The 10125-nt window shown below is 38.3% G+C and overlaps 1 long non-coding RNA gene across 1 annotated transcript in view; it reads left to right on the forward strand.

Annotated features, from left to right (window-relative positions):
- Positions 1-786: 786 nt before the first annotated feature.
- LOC121077555 overlaps positions 787-10125 on the forward strand; it is a 13700-nt gene continuing 4361 nt past the window's right edge. Inside the window, exons 1-2 of the long non-coding RNA XR_005824179.1 lie at positions 787-799; positions 4911-4912. This is a non-coding gene — a long non-coding RNA (uncharacterized LOC121077555). The remainder of the gene's footprint in view (positions 800-4910; positions 4913-10125) is intronic.

Here is a 10125-nt window from a genome sequence, read left to right on the forward strand (position 1 = left end):
GTCACCTCATTTGCCATTTGTTTGAAAGTTCCACATACAAATATTGAAACAACATCAGTGACAATTGATCACCCACTTCACAGAGCAGTTTCATACATATACACACATATATCAGAGATCAAGACAAAGCTTCCATAGGTATCAATCTCTCAAGATGAGAAAGGTGCCAGACAGAAAACCCTCCAAAAAAAGTTATGATTACCAGGGTGACAGTTACTGCAATGCAGGTAAGTTCTCTTCTGTCCCTTTCATCATCCCAGGTATGAACTACTAATATAAATAGGCAAAATATTCATACTGTATGAACTTTTCACCTCAGTGATCTGGACCAACTTAGTGACAGTTAGTAGACCCAACTGCACTATTTTTAAGTACTTAAAATCAGTATCTTTAATAGTGCTGATTAACTTTATCACTGTACCTGATATGTTATTCTATTTAAATTAGTTGTTGGTAAGGTAAGAAAACTGTTTAATTCTTCAACAGCAAAACTCATTTGTTTCAATTTTCCTATTTTCTGGAAAGCACCTATTTCAGAGACCATGTTAAGATATCAAGCTGCAGCAGGAGAGGTTCAGGCTGGATATTAGGAAGGGGTTCTTCATTGAGAGGGTTGTCGCGCACTGGAACAGGCTCCCCAGGGACACAGTTACAGCATCAAGCCTGTCGGAGTTTAAGAAGCATTTGGACTGTGCTCTTAGTTATATGGTCTGAATTTTTGGGTAGACCTGCGTCGTTCCAGGAGCTGGACTTGATGATCCTTGTGGGTCCCTTCCAACTCAGGATATTCTATGATTCTGTAATAATGGCTATGTTTTCCACAGTCTCTAGAAGGTGAAATTATTCACAAAAAATAGAAACTTGAATTAATTGCACGAAACATGCCCTTTGTAACATCAGAACTCCACGATGCAGCAAGTCCACTTATTCCTCTGCTGTATTTTCTTCTCCAGAACACTCTGCATTGCAATTCAGAATTCAATACAAGTGTTACTTAATAATTTGGAGAATATTTTCCACTCAAACAGAAACCAATGACAGCAGAACAGATGCCGTTAGGAAACTAAGGATGTGTGATTATAGCACTGGGAAAACAGACACATGCTTGCATCATCCGTAATTATTAAGTTGAAAACAGCTTTTAGTACTTCCAAGATAAATCTGACTCACAAGAGATTTAAAAGGTCACCAGAAACATGGTTCTTAGTCAAACTAGTTCATACCATTTTTTTTCAGGACTGATTTTTTTTTTAAAGACTTACAAAATGTTCTGTAAAATTTGCAAATCTGAGTAAATTGTTACTAACATACTGGACTTTTCTCTACTAACATGTCTTAAGAATCCCCCATTATTTCTACCCTGCAGATTTTAACCTATGCTCTTATATTTTGATCTCCCAAAACAGCTAGAAAAGTTTGCCTGAATACAGAAGAAAAGATCAACTGGATTTATACATCAGAAAATATGACTGCAGAACATGGATTCAAGAGAATAACAAGGTTTTGAGGGGTTTGTATTGCCTGTCCCCTTTGGGAACAATGGAGCAGGGGAGACCATCTTATCAGGAAGATAATTTCTTATTCTCTCAGAAGTCTCTCTCCCACTACTTTTGCCATCCCAAGCAAATTCAGATTGTTGTGGGTGTTTTTTCAGGTTTGGTTTTTAAATCAAAAAGTAATTTATGATTTCATTAAGTAATGAAAAGAAGCAGAAAACTTCTGGTCCAGAAAGACGGCTATATATTAATATTTTATAAATACACTACAGAAAGAACGTGATATTATGGAACAAAAGAAGAGTCCCTAACTTCCATAGAGAAAATAGTAAATAACACTTGAAATGCAAAAAACTCCTAAAGATAGCAACATAACAAGAAAAATCTGTGAGGAATTAGCACATGCTGTAAGTTATTCTTACCAGCCAGCATGGCAAATGGGATCTTCCCCATCCCACTGAAGGATTTAAGGGATATGCCGCTCCTCCAACTGAGATGTTTTTCTTCCCCTTTGTGATCACATTCATTTGATCCAATAACAACTAAAATGGATTAGTTTGATTTCCCACTGATAGTCATCTGCCTGTAAGTAGCCTGACCATACACTTCAGCAGTCCAAACATGTCAGCAGCTCCAGAAGAAAAACAATAACAAATTACTGAGAAGGAGAACACTCTGAAGCAGCTTGCCCATGCAAACTTCAAATGCCTTGCTGGCCTGCAAACTGTGCTAAACCTAAATGCAGATAATTATCATCTTACAGATGCCTTCCAGGTTGCTAACAGCACACACTAAATGTGAAATTTGACATTTGTTTACTGGTGTTAATAGACACAAAGTAATCTCTTTTAAGAGCCCTCTTATGGAAAAAAAAGAAAAAAAGTACTTTCATCATACGCACTCCCTTAAAGCTGCAAGTAATTCTATTTATACCATATTTAGCAGATTGCATAATTTTAGTTCAAACAAAAACCTCTAACTTGCTCCCTGCCCATTGTAAGCTTCAACAGCAACACTATGGCAAGGAGTTGGGGAAGTGTTTACAAAACCCTCTGGTGGTTTAAGAAGTGACTAACACGTAAAAGAAAACAGAAAATATTAATGAACCTAGTGCCAAATACCATATACAAGGTAATCCTGTTCATAAGTTTGTATCTCAAGAACATTTAAAAAACTAAAGGCAGCAAGACAGAATCATAAATATGATTCAGTATCTGGACAAAAATCCTGCAAGGAACAGAACTAACATTGCCCAGCATTTCATGCATTAGGGTTCTTTAGCCCTATGTTTCCTACAACCTCAGTAACACATCCCATCAAACCCTACTAAACCCTACCCATTAAACCCCACTAAACCCTACCTATTGCGAACGGCTCAGAGTTACACTGGGACAGACTGAACAGCAGCAGATCAAGTATCGCAGAAAACTCTGGGGCTCGCAGTTGTGATTCTTCCTTTCAACACTGTCCCTAACTGAGGTCTCTCTCTTTCACACAGCAATTAGATAGGTACAAGATACAGAAACTTATTTATTTTGACAGGTTACCCTCTGCTTCTGATAAAAGTTAAAGGGGGAACAGAAAGAATGTAGAAAAGAAGAGGGTCAGCACCACAGGTGAACATATGGTACAACCATATAAACTTTGTTTGCTTAGGAGAAGAAGCAAAAAATGCCTTAAAGGGAAGCCTCCAACTTAGAAAAGAAGGCTAGTAGTCTACAGCATATCTGCTCAAAATTTTTACATTTTGAAAACCCCAGTGAACCTGGTCAGGAGCTCAAAAAAACAACTCTGAAAGTTACCAAAAAAAGCAATCTCCCATTTCTTTTTAAGATCTTCAAGTAATCCCAGGAAGTTAACTGATTTAATGAAGATTTAGAGGGTCTGTATTTGAGTGAATGGATGAACCTGCATGATTTGCTCTGTAAGAGAGGCTAGATCAGACAACATAGATAATACAGATAGAAGGAATCAAAAAGCCTACAAATTATTATTATATGGTAAGAACTCCACAGTTCTCAAAGCTTTGCCAAATATTTTCCAACCATGAATGTGTATACACACTTAATACAGTAAGATTATGAAATATTGTTGAATTACTAAGTTCAAAAGACAAATAGCAGAAGTCATACAGGTCAAATAAGAGGTACATAATTATACTGTAAATGCAGGTACTTTGAAAAAGTTAGTCATACAGGACATTTAGAGCCTTCAGAATTCTTATTTCAGTGTTTAAATACCTCCCCCACATCCCCCTGTTTTTCCCCTTTCTTGCTTTACTACCTTTAGCTTGTTGAACACTCTTCTTCCCACAAGCAATTAGCTTACAACAGAACTCTGAATTTTAGTAATAAAGTGACTACCTAGGTACTGAATTAAGACACGTTACAGCAGTCACTTGAGTCTCCATCCAGAAACGAAGGCAAAAGAACAAATCCCACAAACTATGTTGAAACACAAACACTGAGGTTCCTACTTAGCTAGTCTTTACTGTGAGAAATAACTGTCTGTGTGTCCATGTCTGTGTGACCAGCTTTCTCTTGATCTGCAATAGCAACAAAGCAGAATGGTGGAAAGGAAACACTGATCATGTTTTGGACTTCAAGGGTTTCCTAGAAAAGAACATGAGAAAAAAACATTTTATAACTACCTCTAAAGCAAAATATTTGCACACACTTTTATAAAAATTCACAAATAACTGTTCAAGTAATAAAGCTTTTCTAGACCAAGTCTAAACTGAAAATACAATGCTGTAGTCTTCAAAAACTTCATACATAGATTGATAATAATTTTTTCCCTTACACAAGCTGAAAGTGGTAACATACAAGAGCAAAAAAAATTTACAAGATTTTTTCCCTTTTTTTGCCAGTATTAAGTTCAATTATTATGAAAACGTACACATACAACACGCCACCAAATGTGATTATTTTTACATACATTTGTGGTAAGCAAGCAAAAATCTACAACTCTGAACAAGCTGAGAAGGATCGGAATGTTTGTATTTACTACACGCTACTGACAAGAGCAGCAAATGGGAGAACTCCTAGGGCACAGTATGCCCACGTTGCTTACTATTGCCTATACCACTGCAAACACATCAAATAACCCATATTTATATTAAAATTCTTCTGAGATTTTAATCTACAAAACTCCAAAGCGCTACTGCCTTCCACCCACTAGCTGGCCTAAATCCAGCAAGCAAACTTTCTGCTGTTTTCCCACGCCTAATTGTTTTCCAGTATGCAGACAAAGTATAAATCATGCAGAAAACCAACTTTTTTTTTCTTTAATGGAAACGATAAGAATTGGAGAACATGAACGGTCAACTCCTCCCTCTTCCATGGTGCAAGAAGTGCTTTGTCAAACTTGAGTACAGCAAGATAACTTAAAGAAGCACTCTACACATGATGTAAGCTGTTAAGCAGATGGGGGAGGAGGAAACACATCTATACAGATGGTCTGAAATTTGCATTTTGTAATTCAAAGATGGAAGTATTTCTCAGGCTAGTATATAATGCACTCATTTCAGCAGAACCTTTTGAAAGAAGACAAGAGGGTACTTCTCCCATAGTCCAGTACAACTTCAGAAGAAATTCAAATCAAATTTAAGCGTATAATGTGAGGATTCTGGAAGAAATCAAGGGAAATCAGATTTTGTTATGTCTCCAAGCACCAGCATCACTTCTCAACACTCATCTCCAATGAGTCCAGAACAGAAAATAAGTGATTACTAAAACCTCCAACTGAAGAAAGTCTCCAGATAAAAACAAACAGTGCTCCTGTAATAGCTTTATTATTTGAAGAATTGACACCAGACAGATAAAACTTCTCTGCACTAGAAATACAAGATGTTTCTGAACCCTAACTTGGAACACACTCCTCCTATGCTCTTCAGCTCCATATGTGTCACCAGGAAGACCTGCATCTCCTGCACACTGCACCCAAAAAGACCTTTCTTCTACATCAAGCACCTGAGCTTACACTCAGTGTCCCTACTGCACACAGATTGTGCAGTCTGCTCTGAAGGCTCAACTTCATGCAAAGGGAAATTGGACAGAGTATGAGTTTAGCGCCAGAGGCTACAGCAGATTCCAACTTGCTTTTTCCCCTGAAAAGTTATCTGAATCACTCATGTACTCATAATTACACTAATGAGCTGTGCCTCAAGTATGTGCAGGGAGGGAAGAGCAAAAGTTGGCTTTACACAGCTTTATACTTGATGGTATGGCAGAGGATGATAGGAAACACTGATCCCACTGAGCAACAGAGGTTAAATTATCTCCTCTGCCCACTTCTATGTCTTAAGAGTGCACTCTAGTTGGAGGCCTGCAGCTAGCAGTATCCCCCAGGTGTCAGTACTAGGTCCTGTCTTGTTCAACTTACTTTTCTGTGACATGGATGATGCAACACAATGCACAGTCAGCAAGTTTGCTGATGACAAAACGGGGAGGAATGGCTGACACACCAGAGGGATGTGCTGCCATTTGGAGGAACCTGGACAGGCTGGAGAGCTGGGCCGTGAGAAACCTCGTGATGTTCAACAAGGGCAAATGCAGCGTCCTACACCTAGGAAGGAATAACCCTAAGCACCAGTACAGGCTGGGGGCTGATGTGCTGGAAAGCAGCTCTGTGGAGAAGGACCTGGGAGTCCTGATAGACAGCAGGCTGACCATGAATCTGCAATGTGCCCTTGTGGCCAAGAAGGCCAACGGCATCCTAAGGTACATTTGGAAGTGTTGCCAGCAGGTCAACGGAGGTGATCCTGCCCCTCTACTCAGCCCTGGTTGAGGCCACGTCTGGAGTGCTGTGTTCAGTTCTGGGCTCCCCAGTAGCTACTGAAACAAGTCCAGCAGAAGACTACTACGATGACGAGGGGACTGGAGCATCTCTCTTACGAGGAGAGGCTGAGAAAGCTGGGGCTGTTTAGCCTGCAGAAGAGAAGGCTAAGAGGGGATCTTATCAACGTGTACAAGTACCTGAAGGGAGGGCATCGAGAGGATGGTGCCAGACTCTTCAGTGGTGTCCAGCAACAGGACAAGAGGTGACAGGCACAAACACACACAGGAAGTTCCAGGTGAATATGAGAAAACAATTCTTTGCTGTGAGGGTGACAGAGCAGTGGAACAGGTTGCCCTGAGAGGTTGTGGCATCTCCTTCTTGGGAAATATTCAAAACCCACCTGGATGTCATCCTGCACAATGTGCTCTAAGTGACCCTGCTTGGCAGGGGGATTGGACCAGATTATCTCCACTGTGATTCTATAATTAAGCCACGTAGACCACAGAAGATAATGGGAATCAAAGAAAGCATATTAAGTCTTTCAAGTTTCTTTCAAATTAAGAAGAGTGATAGGATTTAGAAGAATGAAGAAGAGAGACTGATAGCTCTTTCAAAATATTATTACTTTCACCTCTTTTAAAGAGTACAGCAGTAGCAGCTACTGTCTTTAGAAGTAACCATATATTGAACAACAAAGAAGGAGTGCTTTTAAACTATTGCCGTGCAGCTGCTGATGCACACCTGGTCATATCAACCTGCTGAGCTTATCACTTCTGTATAATTCAGAAGCTGATATACCTTAGCTTCAGAAGAACAGCGTCAAAAGCATGATTTACACTGACCTATACCAACTTACACAGCAAGGCCAAGGTAGTTGCAGTGGTCAGTTGCATTAGTGGTACCTGCTACCAATGTGTTGAAAAGAGGGCTTGTCTTATTTTTAAGTAAAGGTGGGAATTATTATTTAAAATAACACACAGGAATTTAGCAGCTGAAGATACAGCTCTGCAGAATTCTGAAGAATTGAACTGTTGGCACAGCAATAGTCCAGAGTGCTGTTACAAAGTGGCTTTGCAACTTTGAGCTCATAAAATTATGTATTTGTTGCTTTTCCAAACAATGTAGTTTTTCCACAGAAGTAATCTCAGTTTTTGTCAATATAAAAAACAGCTTATTGACACATCATTAAAGAAACAAGTCTGCTCAATGTTCTTATTACAGATACTCATTTTTATTAAAAAATATCTAATAAATCAAAAGGTTACAGACTGCATTCTCACTTGTTTATACTAAATGCCAAGAAACTATAAAAATATTTTGTTTTGGTTCCAAAGCTATCTTTCAGACATAGTATGGAAGAATAAAATACCTAAAATAGCTGGAAAGAAACTGGGTAGTGAGAAGCAGCTTAGGGTTTTTTTTTGGTTTTGTATTGTTTTGGGGGTTTTGTTGGTTTTTGGTAGCAGAGAAAATGTAGAAGTTTGTTGCATATAGATAACTGTCACTTCTTGCCAAACAAACTAGTGTGTCATTCAAGATTTAGGAGATGTATCCTCAAAATTGTGCTTCTCTTGTTCCAGAACCTTTGCAATATCCTATTGGAAGCAGAAAGAAATCCATCTGTAGGAACTGAAATGGGCTTTTAAAAAGCATGCATGTGCACATATCTTCAGAAGTCCTGAACTAGTCAGTTCCACTCTCTTTCTTCACCAAGGCAAGATTTTGACACACACCTTTCCAACATTTCTAACCCATTCCCCATGTTATCACCTTGTAAGAACAAATGAAGAGCTTTCCCCTGAAATAAACAGCTAGAAATGACTATTGGATGGGCTTTGTGCAAGCTATTTCCCAAAGTATCAGTTGCAGCTTTATTTCAGATTTCAACCCCCTTCTTAAAAGAAAGTTGTTTTTCTTTAGATGACAGGCAAGGACACCACAATTCTTGAACAAATGCTTAAGCAATGAGAGGGAATACAGAGAAGTTCCAGTGAGAACCATTATTTACACACCTAACACTAATGCATGGCTGCATGACAACCCTCTACCTACATCCTTGCTATATTTTGCAAGATAGAAATATGAATACCCTCCAGCGGACTATAAAGCTCAAAAATTAAGGGGTACGGGAAAATGAACATTAAAATACTATACTCTATATAACAAGAGAGCAGTATAACAATATGGTTTGTTTGGTTTTTTTTAGCTTTTGATATCAGTCAATACCTGCTGTAACAGAAGAAATACCTTCCCTTAATTGCTAAATAAACACACCTGCCACTTCATGATAAAGCATACTTCATATGAATGACCTTTGATACGATTTCTTCTTAAGTCCCACAACTCTTGGAAAGACAGCTTGTCAATTCATTATCATACTTCACATCTTAGACTGCACCCTCCTTTGTGCTACAATCCAGGTTATTTTCTCTTGATCTTTGCTTGAACTCCCAATGCTATCCAAAAAATAACACCTATGGAGTAGCTGATGCTCAACTTCGCTCCTTGATGGTAAGCTGGACAAAGTTTTTCATCCCAAACTGAGATAACAAGATATCTAGAATTCATTTCTGAAGACATTTTTGCTTTCTAAGAATACTGTCAAGGTCCCTGTGACCCAGGAGCAGTAACCAAGCACTGAAAACGTCAACAGCCAACTGTTTTCCTCTATGGGAAAACAGTCACTATGCCAACCCCTAAACTAGCAAATACCTATTGATAACGCTATCAGGTAACAAGTCCATTAAGTTACTCCAAAAGTAAAGTATATAACCTTGCCTCACAATGCACATGGTGGAATTCACACAAGTGTCTTGTAAGCAGGCAGGTTTTTTTTTTTTTTTTTTTTTTTTTTTTTTACTAGTTAAGGCATGCTTAGAGTTTTGTAATGGCTTGCAGGACTAAAGCAACAGGATTACCTATTCTTGCTCAAATACAATCCTAAAGGTGGTCATAAAATCTGTACATGAGAGGGACAACTTTGGATTGGGATGGGGAGAAGTACACATTCACAACTTAGAGAGGAATTATAGGAGAGTTACACAGTAACCGCTTCTTTTAATGTTTATTTGGGGTCAGTTTTACCTTATTAACTATTGGAGCTAAGTGCATTTTGTTTATCTATGTGTGAAAGAAAAGCTGTATGCACTTTGTATCATTACTGAAGCTGTAGCCTCAGAAATTACACAAAGAGCAAACCTGAAAAGGACTCTCATAGGTAGGTTAATCAAAAGCATCACTTCAGAACTATCAGTATTAAACTCTTTTCTATGGCCCATCTACTAGGCAGCAAAAGGTACAACAGTCACAGCTGGAGTTTTGAAAATTTCTGCTGAACTCCTTTTTGTTTCATCCATCATCTATTTTAGAACCTGATTTTGACTGTTTTGTTTCATCTTTCTTCTATTTTAGAACTTGGTTTTTGACTGCATGTACCACTGTGACTAGGTGAAAAGAAGCAAGATCACAAGAGACAAAAAAGACAATGAAAGGTGAGAACTTCAAAGGTATATTAGAGAGCATCTAAACCTATGTCTTGTGCAACATTTAACTGCACCTGCAATTAACATTGCAGACAAAAGTAGTCCTTGTTAAATATTAAGTATCCGTGCCCTTTCAGTTAACAAGAAAGAGCTCATGATAAATGCTTCAAGATATCCAACGGCAAAAATGCCATAAGGAAAAATAGAACAGTATTCAGGTAGTCTTTATAACTCATAAGATGTTAATAAAAAGAGGCAATTACATTCCTCCCTTTTAATCCAGGGCAAACAACCTTTAAATAATTCTAATATTATGTCAATAGAACACATTTCAAACTGTTCCCAAAGAACACTATCAGCATAAGTAA

This window comes from Cygnus olor, chromosome 1 (genome assembly GCF_009769625.2).
Source record: "Cygnus olor isolate bCygOlo1 chromosome 1, bCygOlo1.pri.v2, whole genome shotgun sequence".
In the NCBI taxonomy this organism is placed as follows: Eukaryota; Metazoa; Chordata; class Aves; order Anseriformes; family Anatidae; genus Cygnus; species Cygnus olor.